This window comes from Macaca mulatta, chromosome X, assembly GCF_049350105.2.
Source record: "Macaca mulatta isolate MMU2019108-1 chromosome X, T2T-MMU8v2.0, whole genome shotgun sequence".
In the NCBI taxonomy this organism is placed as follows: Eukaryota; Metazoa; Chordata; class Mammalia; order Primates; family Cercopithecidae; genus Macaca; species Macaca mulatta.
In genome coordinates this window covers 118,727,161-118,747,406 of record NC_133426.1, presented here as the reverse complement: position 1 = coordinate 118,747,406, position 20,246 = coordinate 118,727,161, and positions in this window count along the sequence as shown.

Sequence of the window (20,246 nt, the reverse complement as noted above, 5' to 3'; positions counted from 1 at the left end):
CTTCCCATTTTAGCCTCAGTTTTCTCAGCTATAAGATGGGGGAGAGAGATTCTGATTACATGATCTCTATAGGCTCTGTTGACATCTAAACTGTTCTGTTTCAAAATGAGCCAGGCACGATGGCTCGTGCCTGTAATCCCAGCCACTATGAGAGGCCGAGGCAGGCGGATCACCTGAGGTCAGGAGTTCAAGACCAGCCTGGCCAACATGGTGAAACCCCGTCTCTACTAAAAATACAAAAATTAGCCGGGCATGGTGGCGCACGCCTATAGTCCCAGCTACTTGGGAGGCTGAGGCAGGAGAATCACTTGAACCTGGGAAGTGGAGGTTGCAGTGAGCCAAGAGAACGCCACTGCACTCCAGCCTGTGTGATAGAGTGAGACTCTGTCTCCAAAATAAATAAATAACAACAAGAACAACAAAATCTACACTGTGATCTCGAGACAGTTTAGTGATCCAGTTTCTATAAAGATAGGGCTATATAAATACAAAATGTACTGAAGCCTCAAGATACATTTTATATACAGGATCAATTTCCAGCACCCAGCAAAATACTACTATTTAACACCAACGGAAGTGGTTTAATCATTAATGTGTGGCGTGCAACCACCTGATTAAACACTGTCATAACTCACTTAATAATTAGAGCTTTCAACTGTCTGAGTGGTACACAGGAGTATTTCTTCATGGTAGGAAGTTGTTTGCAGTAGCTGGGAAACATTACAGACAAATAACTGGGGCTAGCTGCTTGTGTTCATTAGGATCATAGAACTGGAGGAACCCCTCAATAACCTTTAAACATTCGAAGGTGAAAAGTATTAGCAGAGTCAAGAAAAACCCTACATACAGATTATCAGGAAGAAATGCAAATAGTGAAAAGAGCAAGGGCGATGGAAAGAGGCCAGACCCAAATTCAAATCCCTGCTCCACGGTAACTGTGTGAACTCAGACATGCCATTTAGCATCTCTAAGCCACAGACTCATCTGTGAAGAGGAGATAATAACACCTGCCTCATAAGGCTGTTCTGAGCATTAAGTAGAACAATGGACTACGTGTGAGAGCCTGGTATAGACACACCCCCATCCCACCAAGCTTAAGTGCTCCATCAATTAGAGATGATGTTATTATTCTGAATTGCCTTTGCATGTGAAAGCAGAGAATTGTGAGATCCCTGCTGCCTGCAACTTCATCAAAAAAAAAAAAAAAAGACTTGACAAGAACCCTGCTGCCTACTCTGTACAGGATATTGTGAGGCATAGCCAAGAAATGGTAGGTGGAATCGCACAGAATTCCAGTATTTGACCATTTTACCGACAAACGCACCAATGTTACGTGGTTCAACCTAAGATAGGAGGCTGTCCCTCATTTTATATAAAGTCTGATCCTGTCAAGAAATGGTTGATGCCCAGAAAAACAATAGCAATCCCCAAATGTTTAACTAAGTCCTAAGCTGAATATATAGTAGACCCCGTTATCCACGGTTTCTCTTTCCGTGGTTACAGTTAGCTGTAGTTAATGGAGGTCTGAAAATACGTGAGTACAGTAAGATATTTTGAGAGAACATTTATATAACTTTCATGACGGTATGTGTAATCATTGTTCTATTTTATTTTTGATTACTGTTGTTAACCTCTCACTGTCCCTAATTTATAAGCTTTGTCATAGGTATGTATGTATAGGGAAAAAACATAATGCTGTATACGTGACGTTTGATACTATCTGCAGTTTCAGGCATCCACTGGGGTCTTGGAACATATCCCTCCAGGGTAAGGAGGGACTACTGTAAAGCAAAATGTGCAGTGCAGGGAGGCAGTTGGTGGCCCTAGAGGTAACAAATGCTCTATTTTGGCTGAGTGAATGACCGGACTCACCACTATTTTGATATCAAAATAGCTACCCTTTAGCCACCCACCTGGCCCCACTCCTTTCCTTGTCAGTCATGGATATGAGGGCAGTGGAACACTGAGCCTCTGCTGCAGAAGCCCTACATGCCAAAGCCCCCACTGGGGAGCCGCCCGGTTCCAGGCAAAGGAATTCAGCACAGCCAAAGCAAGGTTGAGATGAATAACTAGATTTACTCCTTGAGATTCCGAGAGCCTCCAACGGGAACAGGCTGTTTCCCAGAGCCAGTCTCAGCTGATAAGAGGCAGCAGATGACTCTTTCCAGGTAACAGTCATTATGATGCCTGTAACCTTTTTATTATAAAAATACATGCATAACCCGCAGAGCCCTACTTACTTGCACTTTCTTGGATGGCTGCTGGGTTTCACACAGGCCAGATTAGATACATTCTGACTTGTTCAGGCACTGTCAGTTTAGGTCCCTTCCTCCTGGAAGCAACAAAACCAGGCAAAGAGATTAATAAGGCCCACTACATCTAAGGAGAAATTGGGGGGCACTTTCTTAGCCAGAGGCTGCCCAAAGACAGCCCCATCCCAGTTGATGAACCGGTCTACCATGTACATGGTGTCTAGCTGATCCTTTTTTCCCCCTACACAGCCTACTCAGACATAGCCTGTATTTTACCCTTGTCAAATGGGGGAGGGTAGCGCATCCCTTCTGTAGAGGATAAAGACCAGACAGCTTCCGGCCTGGACACTGCTCATGCTCTCCCTTGAGGGCAGTGGGTAACTTTCTGGCTGGCCTTCTCACAGGCAGGAAGTTTGGCTGACATACATCCCCGGTTTCACATTTACTTAACAAACAATTATGTAACAGTTTCCATGTGCCAGGCACTATTCTAGCCACTATGCACTCATTTATTATCCTCATAAGAACCCTGAGAAGTAGAGTTACATGCTGCATAATGACATTTCAGTCAAGGATAGACCACATATATGCTGTTGGTCACATAAGACTATAATGGAACTGCCTTATACAGACATACAATTTTTTATCATTTATATCATTTATCATTTTTATTATTTATGTATACAAATTATATTGTGTATAAATGATATTGTGTGTTAGATACACAAATACTTCCCTTTGTGTTACAATCGCCTACAGTATTCAGTACAGTCACATACTGTACAGGTTTGTAGCCTGGGAGCAGTAGGACATAACACATACCTTGGTTCCCAGTAGGCTATATCATCAGGGTTTCTGTGAGTGCACACTATGATGTTCACACAATGATCACATTTCTTAATGAGACATTTCTCAGAACATATCCCTGTCATTAAGTAATGCATGGCTGTATGTACAGTTATTAAGCCCATTTTACAGATGAGAAGCCTGGGGCAGAGAAAGATGAAATAACTTGCCCAAGGTCACAGAGCTGCTAAGTAGGAGAGCTAGGATTTGACCAGGCTAGGATTTGAGCTGGTAAGTGGGAGAGCTGTTATTATCTCCCCTTCACAGATGGGTCTGTGGCTTAGAGATGCTAAATGGCATGTCTAAGTTCACACAGCTACTGCGGAGCAGGGATTTAAATCCGGGTCTTGCCTCTTTTCATTGCCCTAGCTCTTTTCACTATTTGCATTTCTTCCTGATAACCTGTATGTAGGGTTTTTCTTGACTCTGGCTCCAGAGTTTGTTCTCTAAACTACTAGAATATCCTACCTCTTGAAGTAAGAATTTTTTAAGGGATAGGTAGAGGCAGAGGGAAGGGCAGAGGCTCTACCCACAGACGCAGCCACTTTCACCACGGCTTGAATTGAGAGGCTCTAAAATGTTTTTCCCTTGCCTTGCTGCATCAGAGTTCATGCTGTGCTCCCTCTTCTGAGGCATCCAAGGTCCTCACTCAATTATGAATAAAACTTGGCAGGAACAGTACAGTTATCATTGGTCATTAACACCCAGGCTCAAAGCGTGTTATCACATTCAAAGTCAAGCAGACTTCTGAGAATCTGGGTCCCTGAAGAGGCAAGTTGTGAAGATGAGGAAGAGAGTTTAAGAAAGGTCTATGGCTGTCAACGCTGCCTAGGAGAGAAAGGCCTGAGGATGATCATGATGAAGATACACAAACAGCCTAAGGGATTTTATGAAAATATTGGGTGCCTCAGCAGCAAGACCCTACAAGAAGAAAAAAGACTACACTGAAAACAGACTTTACTCTTTCCTGGTTTGGCCCCCCAGTCTTGCTTCATAAACTACACGCAACTCAAACCTGACATATGGCAGCTAGGTTCTCTTCTGCAGTGGCAGAGGATCCCAGGTTAATCAACAAGGCCCCTGGTTAGGCAAGTGTCCAAACTCACACTTATCCTCTTCTTGGACAAAGATACAGTCCTCGGTGAAGCCTGTCCCATGCTCACCCACGCTAGGGCAGCATTTGAGAAAACAAAGCAGCAACAAAGCATCCAGGTCAGAAGGCACAAGAAAAGCCTCACATGGGCTGGGTAAGCTGGGGTTATTGACTGTGGCGGTGACAGGCAGATCCTCTCAGACCGTTACAACCCAGATTCCCAGCTGGTTGTGACTGCACAGCCCACACACTCTAACGACTCAGCTTCTCTCATTATGATTAAGATTATGATTAATGTCTCATTTATCAAACATTTGATACGTGCCAGGCACTGTTATTAGTGTTTTACATGTATTAACTCATTTAATCTTCATAACAATGTTATTAAGTAGGTATTGTTATGCCTAGAAAGACTGATGCTCTGAAAAGTAGCAGGCCATAGGTCACAGCTACAAAGTGGAAAATTGGGGTCTTTCTCTCTGTCTCAAAAGTCACCTTCTCTATTTCTTTTTTCTTTTTTTTTTTTTTTTTTTTTTTGAGACAGAGTCTCGCTTTGTCACCCAAGCTGTGGTGCAGTGGTGCAATCTTGGCTCACTCCTAGCTCCGCTTACTGGGTTCACGCCATTCTCCTGCCTCAGCCTCCCAAGTAGCTGGGACTACAGGCGCCCGCCACCACGCCCGGCTATTTTTTTTTTTTTTTTTTTTTTTTTGTATTTTTAGTAGAGACAGGGTTTCACTGTGTTAGCCAGGATGGTCTCGATCTCCTGACCTCATGATACACCCGCCTCGGCCTCCCAAAGTGCTGGGATTACAAGCATGAGCCACTGCACCCGGCCATCACCTTCTCCATTTCTAAAATACAATAGGGTTCATGCAAAAGGAGGTGATTTCTGCATGAGGCTCTATTGATCTTTTATCTCTCATCAAGGACCTAGCAGCTTGGGGATCAGGGAAGAAGTTGGCCAAGGCCACTCACATCTTCCAGCAAGGCACTCATCTCCTCACTTATGTCCAACCCCGGCTCTTCTCACCAGAGGAACTAATCCATGAGCATGTGTTTGGTGGGTTTCACCATGGATGGAGTGGAGGGCTACTTTCTTTGTAGGGTGCTGTTGAGAGTATAGCTGGACACTTCACAAGACAGGAGAGAAACAGGGAATGGCAAGTAGGATGTACGGTGGCTATTTGATGAAATTTCTCTCCCCTTAACTCCCCCTACCACCCATATGGTTAGCCCATAATTGGTAAACTCCACCATTCTGGTCCTTTAATATGGAACTACCCTACCACTGGTCAACAAGCAGACTTGCCAGGCTGCGCTGGGACTAAAACCTCCCTGATTCTTCTGGGTCCAATCAGTCCCTTTGTCAGAATGACCTGGATGGAGAGCAAGGGCATCTGCTTTGGAGCCATTTAAAGGCTCCTAGAGTACCTCTGTGTCCTAAGGGGCGGATTAGAAAGAACAGGGCCAAGGAAGTGCTGAGAACATAGGGGAGACTAGAAGTCAAGGCAATGAATGACTGTGTTATGCTGGCCTACCACAGTGTACCTGGAATGATCTTCAGGATCTGCACAAACCCTTAGGTGTGGAGGGAGGGAGCATTGATTGTCGTGCGCTCCCTAACTGAAGCCCATGTAGGAACTCCCTTTATAGTCCAAAGAAAGCATATTGGAGGAAAACTTACTTGGCCTGGCTCTGGCTCCCTGAAACAAACTAAATAAATCTCTTAAATCTCTCTTCTCACAGGGTGGAAACAAAACATAGTTTCATGGCAAAGCAAGAGACCATGTCACTTAAGGGACAGTATCCCATGTGAAATAATAACATCCATACTCATCTAAACACCAAGTATGCAGATGGAACTGAGTAGGTTTCCAAAGCAAATTTATCAGTTTCTCCTTCAGATTAGCTCCCCTTCCAATCCTTCCATTCAGTCATCTAGACGCAATCTCAGAGTTTTCACTGAAGATGGGAGGTGAAAGAGAAAGGAACGTTCATCAAAACCTACGGATTCTACTTTTCTATCCTATTATTCCTAGCCTCACCACCACCACCCCAGTTCTAGACCTTATGTATGCCACTCCGCCCCCAGTCCACCCCACCTCCCTATACTGGATACCTTCTTGACTGCCTTCCTATCTTCAGGACTAGCTTCATAGTCATGCTATCTGAGCAGGCTCATAGGTACTCACACTTGGTTTAATGCTCTGCTGTTAACATCTTGAAAGTCCTAATACGTTTTTTTAACAAGGAGCCCTGCAATTTCATTTTGCATTGGGCCCTGCAAATTATGTAGCCACTCCTGCCTGTTTCTCCCCATCTGGACCCATCTTACACGTAACGTTTATTGCCAGAGTTTTTTTTGCTAATGCCAATAATAATGCCCTAATGCATCTAATGGCTCTCTGATGCCTCCAGAATCAACCCCAAACCTCGCAGCCTGGTCTTCAGGGCCGTCTGTTACCTGGCCTCTGTCTAATTTTCCATATATCCCATATAAATTCTACTCATTCCAGAATGGAGGATGGTTTACTATTAACAACTTCAGCAGAATGATTAACAGCTCACACTGTGGAGTCAGACTCAGTTTAGGGACCTGGTTCTACACCTGTTAGCTGTATGGCTTTGGGCAAATTCCCTAGCCTCTCTCAACCTCAGTTTCCTCATCTGTAAAAAGGAGATACCAACAGTACCTGTCTCATAAGGCCAGTATAAGAATTACATGATATAATCAATAGAAATAAGTCTCTAAGCATAGTGTCTGGCTGGCCCCTAGTAAACACTAAATAAGCATTAGCTACTAATATTGTTATTTGTTGTAATTGTTACAAAGCTGAGTAGTTCTAAAAGTCACTACGCCTAATGCCTATCTAATTGGCCATATTGCTGGCTGGATTTCAGGTAACTCACAGTGACCTGCCATGTCGCTCTACTTCCCTTTTATATACCTCTCAACCACCATCCTCTGGATGGAGATGATTATAATTTGCATGCTGTTGAGCTGTGTTCACCACCTCCCTCTTTTTGCTCTCCGCTAGTGTGGGAGCAACTTGATAGGCCAGCAGAAGCTGCAGAGGCAGACATGGAGGGGAAGCAGCACATTTGCCAACTAGGGTTTCAGAGGGAAGCAGCTCTGGGAACTGACATTCAGGCTTTGACCCACCCCCCCGCCGCCTTCCCCCTGCCAAGTTCTGTCCATTCTCCTGGGAACCCATGGTCGGTCTTGGGGGATACATAGAGATTTTGGATGAGCTTTGTCCAGGCATCTGCGTGAAACAGCTCTGGGATAGTTCCCTCTATCATATCAGGTCAATTTCAAATTTGCAGCCAAGGTTCATCCTGAGCTGCTGAAGTAATTCACAAGGTAGTCACAGAAGTGGCTCACCCTATATAAAGACTAAGGATCCCAGCTTAAGCTTTTTGCATGGGTCCTTTGCTATACCCCAGCTGTGGTGAGCAGAACAGCTCCCAGCAAGGTCACTTCCAGTTCCTTCCCATCCATTTACAGATGTGCTTTGTACTTCTGTTAGAACAGGGATCCTCAACTCTGGCTGCACTTTAGATTCACCTGCAGAACTTCTGAAACATACCAATGTTGGGCCACCCCTAAGACTAATTAAATCTGAATGTCTGGGAGAGGGACCCTGAAGTTGGTAAGATTCTTGTTGTTGTTGTTGTCATTGTTTTTAATTTATTTATTTATTTATTTTTTAGTGTTAGGTTCAGGTTCAGGGGTACTTGTACAGGTTTGTTACATAGGTAAACTTGTGTCACAGGGGTTTGTTATACAGATTATTTCATCACCCAGGTATTAAGCCTAGTACCCATTATTTTTCCTGATCTTCTCCCTCCCTACCTCCACCCTCCAAAAGGCCCCAGTATATGTTGTTCCCCTCTATGTGTCCATGTATTCTCATCATTTAGCTCCCACTCATAAGTGAAAACATGTGGTATCTGGTTTTCTGTTCCTGTGTCAGTCTGCTAAGGATAATGGCTTCCAGCTCCACCCATGTCCCTGGAAAGGACATGATCTCATTCCTTTTTTATGACTGCTGGGTATATACCCAGAGAAATGGAAATCGTTCTATCATAAAGACACATGCATGTGGATGTTCACTGTAGTAAAATTCACGATAGCAATGACATGGAGCTGGTAACATTGACAAACTCCTAAAGTGATTCTAATGTGTGGCCAGGACAGAGAACAAGATTAGATGAGAAATGTAGCTTCATAACCAATTTCCTGGTGTCCATGTCGTTCTCCTCCTTGAACCTATCTATGTCACTTCTTACTTGAAATACAAAGTTCAAGAAACCCCCAATATGACCCTGTTTATTTTTTGCTATCCCTACCCATGCACTCTACCCTATAGCCACACCTGGTTCTTTCCCAGTCCACAGACACAACACCTATATTAGTCTCATTGAAATGTTGCTCACACTGTTTCCCTGACCTAGGATATCCCCACTACTTTTCCAAAAGCGGTGGTTTTCAAATGTGAGTGTGCCTCAGAATTTCCTGGAGGGCTTGCTGAAATACAATTTGCTAAGATCCACCTCAGAGTGTCTGATTTAGAAGGTCTAACATGGACCTGAGATTTGACCTGCTAACAAATTCTCAAGTCATGTTGATGCTGCTGGGCAAAATATCACATTGTGCTGCTCTCTCCTCAAGTTTCCAAATGGCCTCTTTCAAATTGATAGTGAGGTTCCAGGAAGAAATCACCCTAGTTGGATCTGCCCTTGGCAAACTTTAGGGGAGAACAGGATTGCCTTCAGCATCCTTCTATCTCACTTTATTACCTCCTAATTGCCACCCTCCTACTTCCAAGCACTCAAGGTTTTTATACTGGTTACTACTTGCTCAAAATGCTCCACAGCAAAGGTTCTTGTGTTCCAGCCAGACTCTTATGCCCTCCGGTCTCCATACTCTGCTAAGATGTTCTGTTGATAATATAACAACAGAACATACAGAAAAGTCTGTGGTTAATTAAGCGCAACATGGGCTCTGGGGTCAAACAGGTCTGGTGGATTTGTGGATCCACCACTTCTCTGCTGTATAGCACTGCAAAATCACTAAGCTTCTCTGAGGCTACATTTCTTTATCTGCAATATGAGGCTATCATGCATACCTTGCAGGGTAATTATGAGGAATAAAATAAAATAATGTATGTAAAGAATAAACCTGACATATGTTAAGCATTCAATAAATAGTTGCTATTACAAATGCATTAAAACTTTACTATTAGCAACTGGTGGGAGATTGCCTAGGTAGCCCTTGCATTTTAACAGCAACCTTGTTAGTGAGGATCTCTGGGGAAACCCTCCATTTTTGCACTGTTGCCAGAATGATCTTTTCAGAATATAAATTGAATCACTTTGTCCCTCTGTTTAAATTTTTTCTCATTGCTTCCCTCTTGCTTGTAGAATAAAACCCTAAATCCTTAAATGACTTATATGCTCCCACATTCAGTGGTTCTTAACTGGGGAGTATTTGGAAGTTTGGGGACATTTTGGTTGTCATAAATACCAAGGGGGGCAGTGTTCGCATTTAATGTGCAGGGACTGGGACACTAAACCTCCTGCAACCTTGCATATGCAAACCAGCCCTCCCCACCCCCATGAAAACCTGTCCCACCCCAAAGCCAATGGCACTTGCATTGAGAAACACCACAGTCAAACTCTCTAGCCTCACCTCCTATCACTTCCTTGCTCTGTGTACTCCAGCCACCCTGGCCTTGTTTTTAGTCCTCCACAGCACCTTGGACATGCTGTTCTTTCTACTTGGAAAGCAGGTCTTTTCTGATGGATCGTTTAACTCCTACTGACCCTTCAAATCTCAGCTTCAGTGATACTGCTTCATGGAGGCCGTAACTCACTCCTCGTTATTGTATATACCTCCTTAGAACTGTATTCCTTTCCTTCAGAATATTTATCTTAGTTTATAATTGTGTACTCTGTAATTTTTTTGAATTATTTGATTAATGTTTGCCTCACACATAAGACCACAGGTTCCAAGAAAGCAAGCATCACATCTGTTTTTGCTCACCGTTATACACCCAGTACCTAGCCCAATGCTTGGCTAGCTGTAGGTACTCTCTCTCTCTCTGAGAAATGAATACCCACATAGGTAGCCCCTAGTCTTTTTTTTTTTTTTTTTTTTTTTTTTTGAGACGGAGTCTCGCTCTGTCGCCCAGGCTGGAGTGCAGTGGCGCGATCTCGGCTCACTGCAAGCTCCGCCTCCCGGGTTCACGCCATTCTCCTGCCTCAGCCTCCCGAGTAGCTGGGACTACAGGCGCCCACAACCGCGCCCGGCTAATTTTTTTGTATTTTTTTTAGTAGAGACGGGGTTTCACCGTGGTCTCGATCTCCTGACCTTGTGATCCGCCCGCCTCGGCCTCCCAAAGTGCTGGGATTACAGGCGTGAGCCACCGCGCCCGGCCGGTAGCCCCTAGTCTTAATAAAGTCTTTAGGGAGAGGGGGCAGTTATTAACATGCTCTGCTCTTAGAGGTCTTAGAACAACTGGCTCCTACTGAACTCTTCGAGGTAGGAGGGGGAACTAGATAGAGTAGAAAGGTGCTTCCCTGTCATTATTCTGTTTGCATTCAAGCTTATTAGAATGCAGTGGTTGGTCACAATGTTTATGTTACAGTTTCTACACATAGACATTCTGATTGATTGCTTGCTTCCAATCCTAAATATATTAAAACAAATGAAAGATCGTTTAAAGCATGTTGTCTATTTACTTTTTGATGCTTCTAAGACATGCGGGGTACCTGGACAATTTTTGGCAAATGTGAAAAATACCCTGTCAGGAGCGTAACAGTCTTGGAATATGGTACTACATGTGATAGAGCTACTTACACCTCAACTCTCTAGTGAACTCTGCATTAAAAATCAAGACATTAGGCTGCTTCAGCTTTCAGTAGCTTGGGAGTTGGTTTGTTTGTATGTTTAATGCCATAGTCCAGGCAATAAGAAAGAATGAGAAAAAGGAAGAGCAGGAGTATGTGTTTGGTGCATAAAAGAAATGCTGATTCTAGCTGGGTGTGGTGGACCAGATCTGTAGTCCCAGCTACCCAGTAGGAGACTGAGTCTGGAGGATCACTTGAGCTCAGGAGTTTGAGACCAACCTGGGCAACATAGTGAGACCCTGTCCCCCTGCCGCAAAAAAAAAAAAAAATATGCTGATTCTGTTCCAGTGTGACTAGAACCCAATAAGCAAAGGGGAAGGTAATCTAAGATGAGGTCATAGAGGTAGCTAAGACCAGGTTAGTGAAAATTTTTGTCCATTCCTGTGAGTAGGCTGGGAGCCATGGGAGGGTTTTGAGCAGAGGAGCAGTGTGATCTAACTTATTTTTAAAACAGATCACTTTCAGTACTGTTTGAAGAAAAAATGTGTGGAGGAGGGTTGATGTGTGAGCAGGTTGCAGGGTGTAAAGGACAGAAGCAGCCAGGCCAGTTAGGATACTATTGTGATAATTCAGGTGAAAGGAGATGGAAATTATTGACCAGATGGTAGCAGAGAAGGCAGTAAAAACCGATTGGATCTTAGGTATATTTTGAAAGTAGAATGTGACGTGTGAGAGAAACAGAAATCAAGGATTCATTTTTTATTCAACAAATATTTACCGAACACCTACTATGTGCCAGGTACTGTTTTATGTGCTTAGGATATAGCAGTGAACAAAGCAAACAAAAATCTCCATCTTATTTGAGTTTACTTTTTGTTTTGTTTTGTTTTGTTTTGTTTTCAGTCAGAGTCTTGGTCTGTTGCCCAGGCTGGAGGGCAGTGGCAGGATCTTGGCTCACTGCAACCTCCGATTCCCAGGTTCAAGTGATTCTCATGTCTCACCCTCCCGAACAGCTGGGATTACAAGCATGCACCAACATGCCTGGCTAATTTTTTCTATTTTTAGTAGAGATGAGGTTTTGCCATGTTGGCCAGGCTGGTCTCGAACTCCTAGCCTCAAGTGATCTGCCCACCTCGGCCTCCCAAAGTGCTGGGAATACAGGCATGAGCCCCTGCACCTTGCCTGAGCTTACTTTTTAATCAGTAATAGATAACATGTTCTGAGCACTTCTTGTGTTCTAAGCACTTTGCATTCTTAACTCATTTAATTCTCACTACAATCTAATAATGTATGTGTGTATGGTATTACCTCCGTTTCTCAGATGAAGAAACTAAAGCACAGAGAGGGTAATTAAGTCTCTTGAGTCTCACAGCTGATAAGTAGCAAAGCTGTGTTTCCAACCCAGGAAATTATGTTTGAGAGTGTGAGTTCAAAGCACTTCACTCTACTGCTTCCTTACCAGGACAGTATTCCCACAACAGGAGTAAAGCTGGACCACCTGGGTGAAAACTAGGGCTGTAACTGCTAGATGACTCAAAGTTTTTTGGCCTGAAAAACTGTAAGGATGTACTTGACATTTACAAGAGCCTGATTCTGAATATAAATTGGTAGCCTGGGCACAGAAAGATTTGGGCCAGTGAGTACTCTCTAAAATGTCCAATATTATTTGACACAAAAATGTTGTGTCATAGCACCGTGTAAGCGTTAGCTCTAATTATCCACTAGAATGGTTAAGTGGCATTCAAAAGGGCAGAATTCATCAGGCTTGCTGAGACCCTGACACACTGCCAGGCAAATCAGGAGGCTTTGGTCAGTGAAATCGCCCTAGGACTCTTTCATAGAAATCTGCCATCAAATGTGGTAGAAATACATGGGAACAAAAGAGATAAGGCAATCAGAGATTTGGAGATATACTGATAGAAATGGCTTGCATTTCTGTTGGATGCTTACCATGTTGTAGGCCCTATCCTAAGTAATGGCAATGTATTACATCATCTAATCTTCACAACAACCCTAGGAAGAAGATATTAGTATTTCCATGTATAAAACTGGGGGTCCGAAAGGTTTGGTGACATGCCCAGGCTCTCCTAGCTCAAATGTGGTAGCGGTGGGATGCAAACACACATCTGTTTGACTCCAAAGCCCACGCTGCTCCCCAGGAGGGTAAATTCTCCTGCTGTGCTCCCCAGTGAACCCTGTCCAGATCATCTACTTGCCTATATTTGAATTATTTCTAATACTTAAATCTGTACTTCTTTGTATATTTCTGTACATGCTTTGGTACAATCTCATTCAAACATATGTTCCATCTCTCCCATTTATTTTATAAGCTCACTGAGGTTGGGGCCCTGATTTGCTTATCTTGTTACTTTCCAGCAGTTTTAGTTATGGGAATCTGCCCACAAGTGAGTGTCTAATAAAGGTAGCTGATTGACTGTAATAAACTGTTCTAGAAATCTGCTGGTGATTCTGTATGCTTTCATCCAAGACAAGATTAATATCACAGTGGCAGGTAAAATAATAGCTGCCATTTCTTTAAGATTTAATTTGGCCGAAACATCTATACCATGCAAAGTACTTCCCATGCATTACCTCATTTAACTCTAAAAATATGAATCAGATACTTTAACTGCCTTTTAAAATTTATTATTATTATTATTATTATTATTATTATTTTGAGATGGAGCCTTGCTCTGTCACCCAGGCTGGAGTGCAGTGGCACAATCTCGGCTGATGTTTACCTCCATTTCCCAGGTTGAAGCAATTATCCTGCCTCAGCCGCCCAAGTAGCTGGGATTACAGGTGTGTGCCACCATGCCCGGCTAATTTTTGTATTTTTAGTAGAGACGGGATTTTGCCGTGTTGGCCAGGCTGGTCTCGAACTCCCGACCTCAGGTGATCTGCCCACCTTGGCCTCTTAAAGTACTGGGATTTACAGGCATGAGCCACCACGCCCGGCCAGATACTGTAATTATAATCCCCATATTTCATGATTTAGCAGTCCCACTGCTGGGTATATACCAAAAAGAAAGGAAATCAGTATATCAAATAGATACTGCACTCCCATGTTTACTGCAGCCCCATTCACAATAGTCAAGGTATGGAATCAACCTAAGTGTTCGTCAACAGATGAATGGACAAAGAAAATATGGTACATATACACAAAGGAATACTACTCAGCCATAAAAAAGAATGAAATCCTGTCATTTCCAGCAACATGGATACAACTGGAGGGCATTATGTTAAGTGAAATAAGCCAGGCACAGAAAGACAGATATCCCATCTTCTCACTCATATGTGGGAGCAAAAAAAAAAAAAAAAAATTGATCTCATGGAGGTAGTGAGTAGAATGATGTTTCCCAGAGGCTAGAAAGGCAGAGGGGACTAGGGTGTGAGGAGAGGTTGGTGAACACGTACAAAACTACAGTTAGATAGAAGGAATAATAACTTATAGTGTTCCTGCATGTGCTCACTCATAAGTGGGAGTTGAACAATGAGAACACATGGACACAGGGAGGGGAACATCACACCCTGGGGCCTGTCGGGGAGTGGGGGACAAGGGGAAGGAGAGCGTTAGGACATACGGAGCATAAAACCTAGATGGTGGGTTGATAGGTGCAGCAAACCACCATGGCACATGTATACCTATGTAACAAACCTGCATGTTCAGCACATATATCCCAGAACTTAAAGTAAAATAAAATAAAATAAAATAAAATAAATAACTTATAGTGTTCAATAGCACTGTCAGGAGACTATACGTAATTAACAATTCATTGTACAATTAACCCTTGATTGTTTTCCAACCAAACTCAGACTGAACATACGTTCATCCCTTGGTACACATGGGGAGTGGCTCACGTGTACTAAAATCCACACACGCTGAAGTCTGGAATCTGGCCCTGTGGAACCCCATATTTAAAAAGTGCAGGTTTTGTATCCCGTGACTACCGTATTTCTGATGATTGGTTGGAAAAAACATGTGTGTATAAGTGGACCCATGCAGTTCAAACTCATGTTGTTCATGAGTCAACTGTACAGTATTTGAGAATCCGTAGATACAGAAGGCTGACTTTATGTATCTGTGGGTTTGGCAGGGCTGACTGCAGACTGGAGGATGCTTGGAATTTGGAATACAAGGGTCTAGGAACCAGCCCCTCGTGTATACTGAAGTATGACTGTGTATTTTTAAATAGCTGGAAGGGAATATGTAAAGCATTCCCAACACAAAGAAATGTTAAAAGTTTGAGGTGGTAGATATCCCAATTACCCTGATTTTATTATTAGATATTGTATGCATATATCAAAATATCACATGTACCCCATAAATATAAATATAAATAAATATGTCCAACTATTATGTATCAATTAAAAATTAAAAATAATTTTAGATGGCTGAATAGGAGCAGCTCTGGTCTGCAGTGCCAAGCATGATCAACACAGAAGATGGGTGATTTCTGCATTTGAATCTGAGGTCACCAACATCAAAGACCAAAGGTAGATAAAACCACAAAGATGGGGAGAAACCAGTGCAGAAAAGCTGAAAATTCTAAAAACCAGAGTGCCTCTTCTCCTTCAAAGGATCGCAGCTCCTTGCCAGCAATGAAACAAAACTGGACGGAGAATGACTTTCACCAGTTGACAGAAATAGGCTTCAGAAGGTCTGTAATAACAAACTTCTCCGAGCTAAAGGAGGATATTCAAACACACTGCAAGGAAGCTAAAAACCTTGAAAAAAGATTAGACGAATGACTAACTAGAATAAACAGTCTAGAGAAGACCTTAAAGGACCTGATGGAGCTGAAAACCATGGCACAAGAACTTCGTGACGCATGCACAAGCTTCAATAGCCGATTCAATCAAGTGGAAGAAGGGGTATCAGTGATTGAAGATCAAATTAATGAAATAAAACAAGAAGACAAGGTTAGAGAAAAAAGAGTAAAAAGAAATGAACAAAGCCTCCAAGAAATATGGGACTATGTGAAAAGACCAAATCTATGTTTGACTGGTGTACCTGAAAGTGATAGGAAGAATGGAACCAAGTTGGCAAACACTCTTCAGGATATTATCCAGGAGAACTTCCCCAACCTAGCAAGGCAGGCCAACATTCAAATTCAGGAAATACAGAGAACACCACAAAGATCCTCGAGAAGAGCAACCCCAAGACATATAATTGTCACATTCACCAAGGTTGAAAAGTGGGAAGGGCAGCCAGAGAGAAAGGTCAAGTTACCCACAACGGGAAGCCCACCAGACTAACATCAGATCTCTTGACAGAAACTCTACAAGTCAGAAGAGAATGGGGGCCAATATTCAACATTCTTAAAGAAAAGAATTTTCAACCCAGAATTTCATATCCAGCCAAACTAAGCTTCATGAGTGAAGGAGAAATAAAGACCTTTACAGACAAGCAAATGCTGACAGATTTTTGTCACCACCAGGCCTGCCTTACAAGAGCTCATGAAGGAAGCACTAAACATAGAAAGAAACAACCAGTACCAGCCACTGCAAAAACATGCCAAATTGTAAAGACCATCAATGCTATCAAGAAACTGCATCAATTAATGGGCAAAATAACCAGCTAAAATCATCATGACAGGATCAAATTCACACATAACAATATTAACCTTAAATGTAAATGGGCTAAATGTCCCAATTAAAAGACACAGACTGGCAAATTGGATAAAGAGTCAAGACCCATCAGTGTGCTGTATTCAGGAGACCCATCTCACGTGCAAAGATGCACATAGGCTCAAAATAAAGGGATGGAGGAAGATCTACCAAGCAAATGGAAAAAAAAAAAAAAAAGCAGGGGTTGCAATCATTGTCTCTGATACAATAGACTTTAAACCAACAAAGATCAAAAGAGACAAAGAAGGCCATTACATAATGGTAAAGGGATCAATTCAACAAGAAGAGCTAACTATCCTAAATATATATGCACCCAATACAGGAGCACCCAGATTCATAAGGCAAGTCCTTAGAGACCTACAAAGAGACTTAGACTCCCACACAATAATAATGGGAGATGTTAACACCCCACTGTCAATATTAGACAGATCAATAAGACAAAAGGTTAACAAGGATATCCAGGGCCTGAACCCAGTTCTGCAACAAGCGACCTAATAGACATCTACAGAACTCTCCACCCCAAATCAACAGACTATACATTCTTCTCAGCACCACATTGCACTTATTCTAAAATTGACCACATAATTGGAAGTAAAGCACTCCTCAGCAAATGTAAAAGAACAGAAATCACAACAAATTGTCTCTCAGATCACAGTGCAATCAAATTAGAACTCAGGACTAAGAAACTCACTCAAAACCGCTCAACTACATGGAAACTGAACAACCTGCTCCTGAATGACTACTGGGTACATAATAAAATGAAGGCAGAAATCAAGATGTTCTTTGAAACCAATGAGAACAAAGATACAACGTACCAGAATTTCTGGGACATATTTAAAGCAGTGTGTAGAGGTAAATTTATAGCATTAAATGCCCACAAGAGAAAGCAGGAAAAAATAAAATGGACATCCTAACATCACAATTAAAAGAACTCTAGAAGGAAAAGCAAACAAATTCAAAAGCTAGCAGAAGGCAAGAAATAATTAAGATCAGAGCAGAACTGAAAGAGACAGAGACACAAAAAATCCTTCAAAAAACCAATGAATCCAGAAACTGGTTTGTTGAAAAGATCAACAAAATTGATAGATGGCTAGCAAGACTAATAAAGAAGAAAAGAGAGAAGAATCAAATAGATGCAACAAAAAATGATAAAGGGGATATCACCACTGACCCCACAAACTACCATCAGAGAATACTATACAAACTACCATCAGAGAATACTATACAAACTACCATCAGAGAATACTATAAACACCTCTATGCAAATAAACTAGAAAATCTAGAAGAAATGGATAAATTCCTGGACACATACACCCTCCCAAGACTAAACCAGTAAGAAGTTGAATCTCTGAATAGACCAATAACAGGCTCTGAAATTGAGGCAATAATTAATAGCCTACCAACCAAAAAAACTCCAGGATCAGACGGATTCACAGCCGTATTCTACCAGAGGTACAAAGAGGAGCTGGTACCATTTCTTCTGAAACTATTCCAATCAATAGAAAAAGATGGAATCCTCCCTAACTCATTTTATGAGGCTAATGTCGTCCTGATACCAAAGACTGGCAGAGACACAACAAAAAAAGAGAATTTTAGACCAATACCCCTGATGAACATCAATGGGAAAATCCTCAATAAAATACTGTCAAAGCAAATCTAGCAGCACATCAGAAAGCTTATCCACCACGATCAAGTCGGCTTCATCCCTGGGATGCAAGGATAGTTCTACATACGCAAACCAGTAAACGTAATCCATCACTTAAACAGAACCAACGACAAAAACCACATGATTATCTCAATAAATGCAGAAAAGGCCTTTGACAAAATTTGACAGCCCCTAATGCTAAAAACTCTCCATAAACTGGGTATTGATGGAACATATCTCAAAATAATAAGACCTATTTATGACAAACCCACAGCCAATATCATACTGAATGGGCAAAAACTGGAAGCAGTCTCTTTGAAAACCGGCACAAGACGATGATGCCCTCTCTCACCACTCCTATTCAACATAGTGTTGGAATTACTGGACAGGGCAATCAGGCAAAAGAAAGAAATAAAGGGTACTCAATTAGGAAATGAGGAAGTCAAATTGTCCCTGTTTGCAGATGATATGATTGTATATTTAGAAAAACCCATCATCTCAGCCCAAAATCTCCTTAAGCTGATAAGCAACTTCAGCAAAGTCTCAGCATACAAATTCAGTGTGCAAAAATCACAAGCATTCCTATACACCATTAACAGACAAACAGAGAGCCAAATCATGAGTGAATTCCCATTTACAGTTGCTACAAAGAGAATAAAATACCTCGGAATCCAATGTACAAGGGATGTGAAGGACCTCTTCAAGGAGAGCCACAAACCACTGCTCCATGAAATAAAAGAAGACACAAACAAATGGAAAAATATTCCATGCTCATGGATAGGAAGAATCAATATCGTGAAAATGGCCTTACTGCCCAAAGTAATTTATAGATTCAATGCCACCCCCATCACGCTATCAATGACTTTCTTCACAGAATTGGAAAAAACTACTTTAAAGTTCGTATGGAACCAAAAAAGAGCCTGCATTGCCAAGACAATCCTAAGCAAAAAGAACAAAGCTGGAGGCATCACGCTACCTGACTTCAAACTATACTACAAGGCTACAGTAACCAAAACAGCATGGTACTGGTACCAAAACAGAGATATAGACCAATGGAACAGGACAGAGGCCTCAGAAATAATACCACACATCTACAACCATCTGATCTTTGACAAACCTGAGAGAAACAAGAAATGTGGAAAGGATTCCCTATTTAATATATGGTGCTGGGAAAACTGGCTAGCCATATGTAGAAAGCTGAAACTGGATCCCTTCCTTATAATTTATATAATAATTAATTCAAGATGGATTAAAGATTTAAATGTTAGACCTAAAACCATAAAAATCCTTGAAGAAAATCTAGACAATACCATTCAGGACATAGGCATGGGCAAGGACTTCATGTCTAAAATACCAAAAGCAATGGCAACAAAAGCCAAAATAGACAAATGCGATCTAATTAAACTAAAGAGCTTCTGCACAGCAAAATAAACTACTATCAGAGTGAACAGGCACGCCACAGAATGGGAGAAAAAATTTGCAATCTACCCATCTGACAAAGGGCTAATGTCCAGAATCTACAAAGAACTCAAACAAATTTACAATAAAAAAACAAACAACCCCATCAAAAACTGGGCAAAGGCTATGAACAGACACTTCTTAAAAGAAGACCTCTATGCAGCCAACAGACACATGAAAAAATGCTCATCATCACTGGTCATCAGAGAAAAGCAAATCAAAACCACAATGAGATACCATCTCATGCCACTTGGAATGTCAATCATTAAAAAGTCAGGAAACCACAGATACTGGAGAGGATGTGGAGAAATAGGAACACTTTTACACTGTTGGTGGGACTGTAAATTGGTTCAACCATTGTGGAAGATAGTGTGGCGATTCCTCAATGATCTAGAACTAGAAATACCATTTGACCCAGCCATCCCATTACTGGGTATATACCCAAAGGATTATAAATCATGCTGC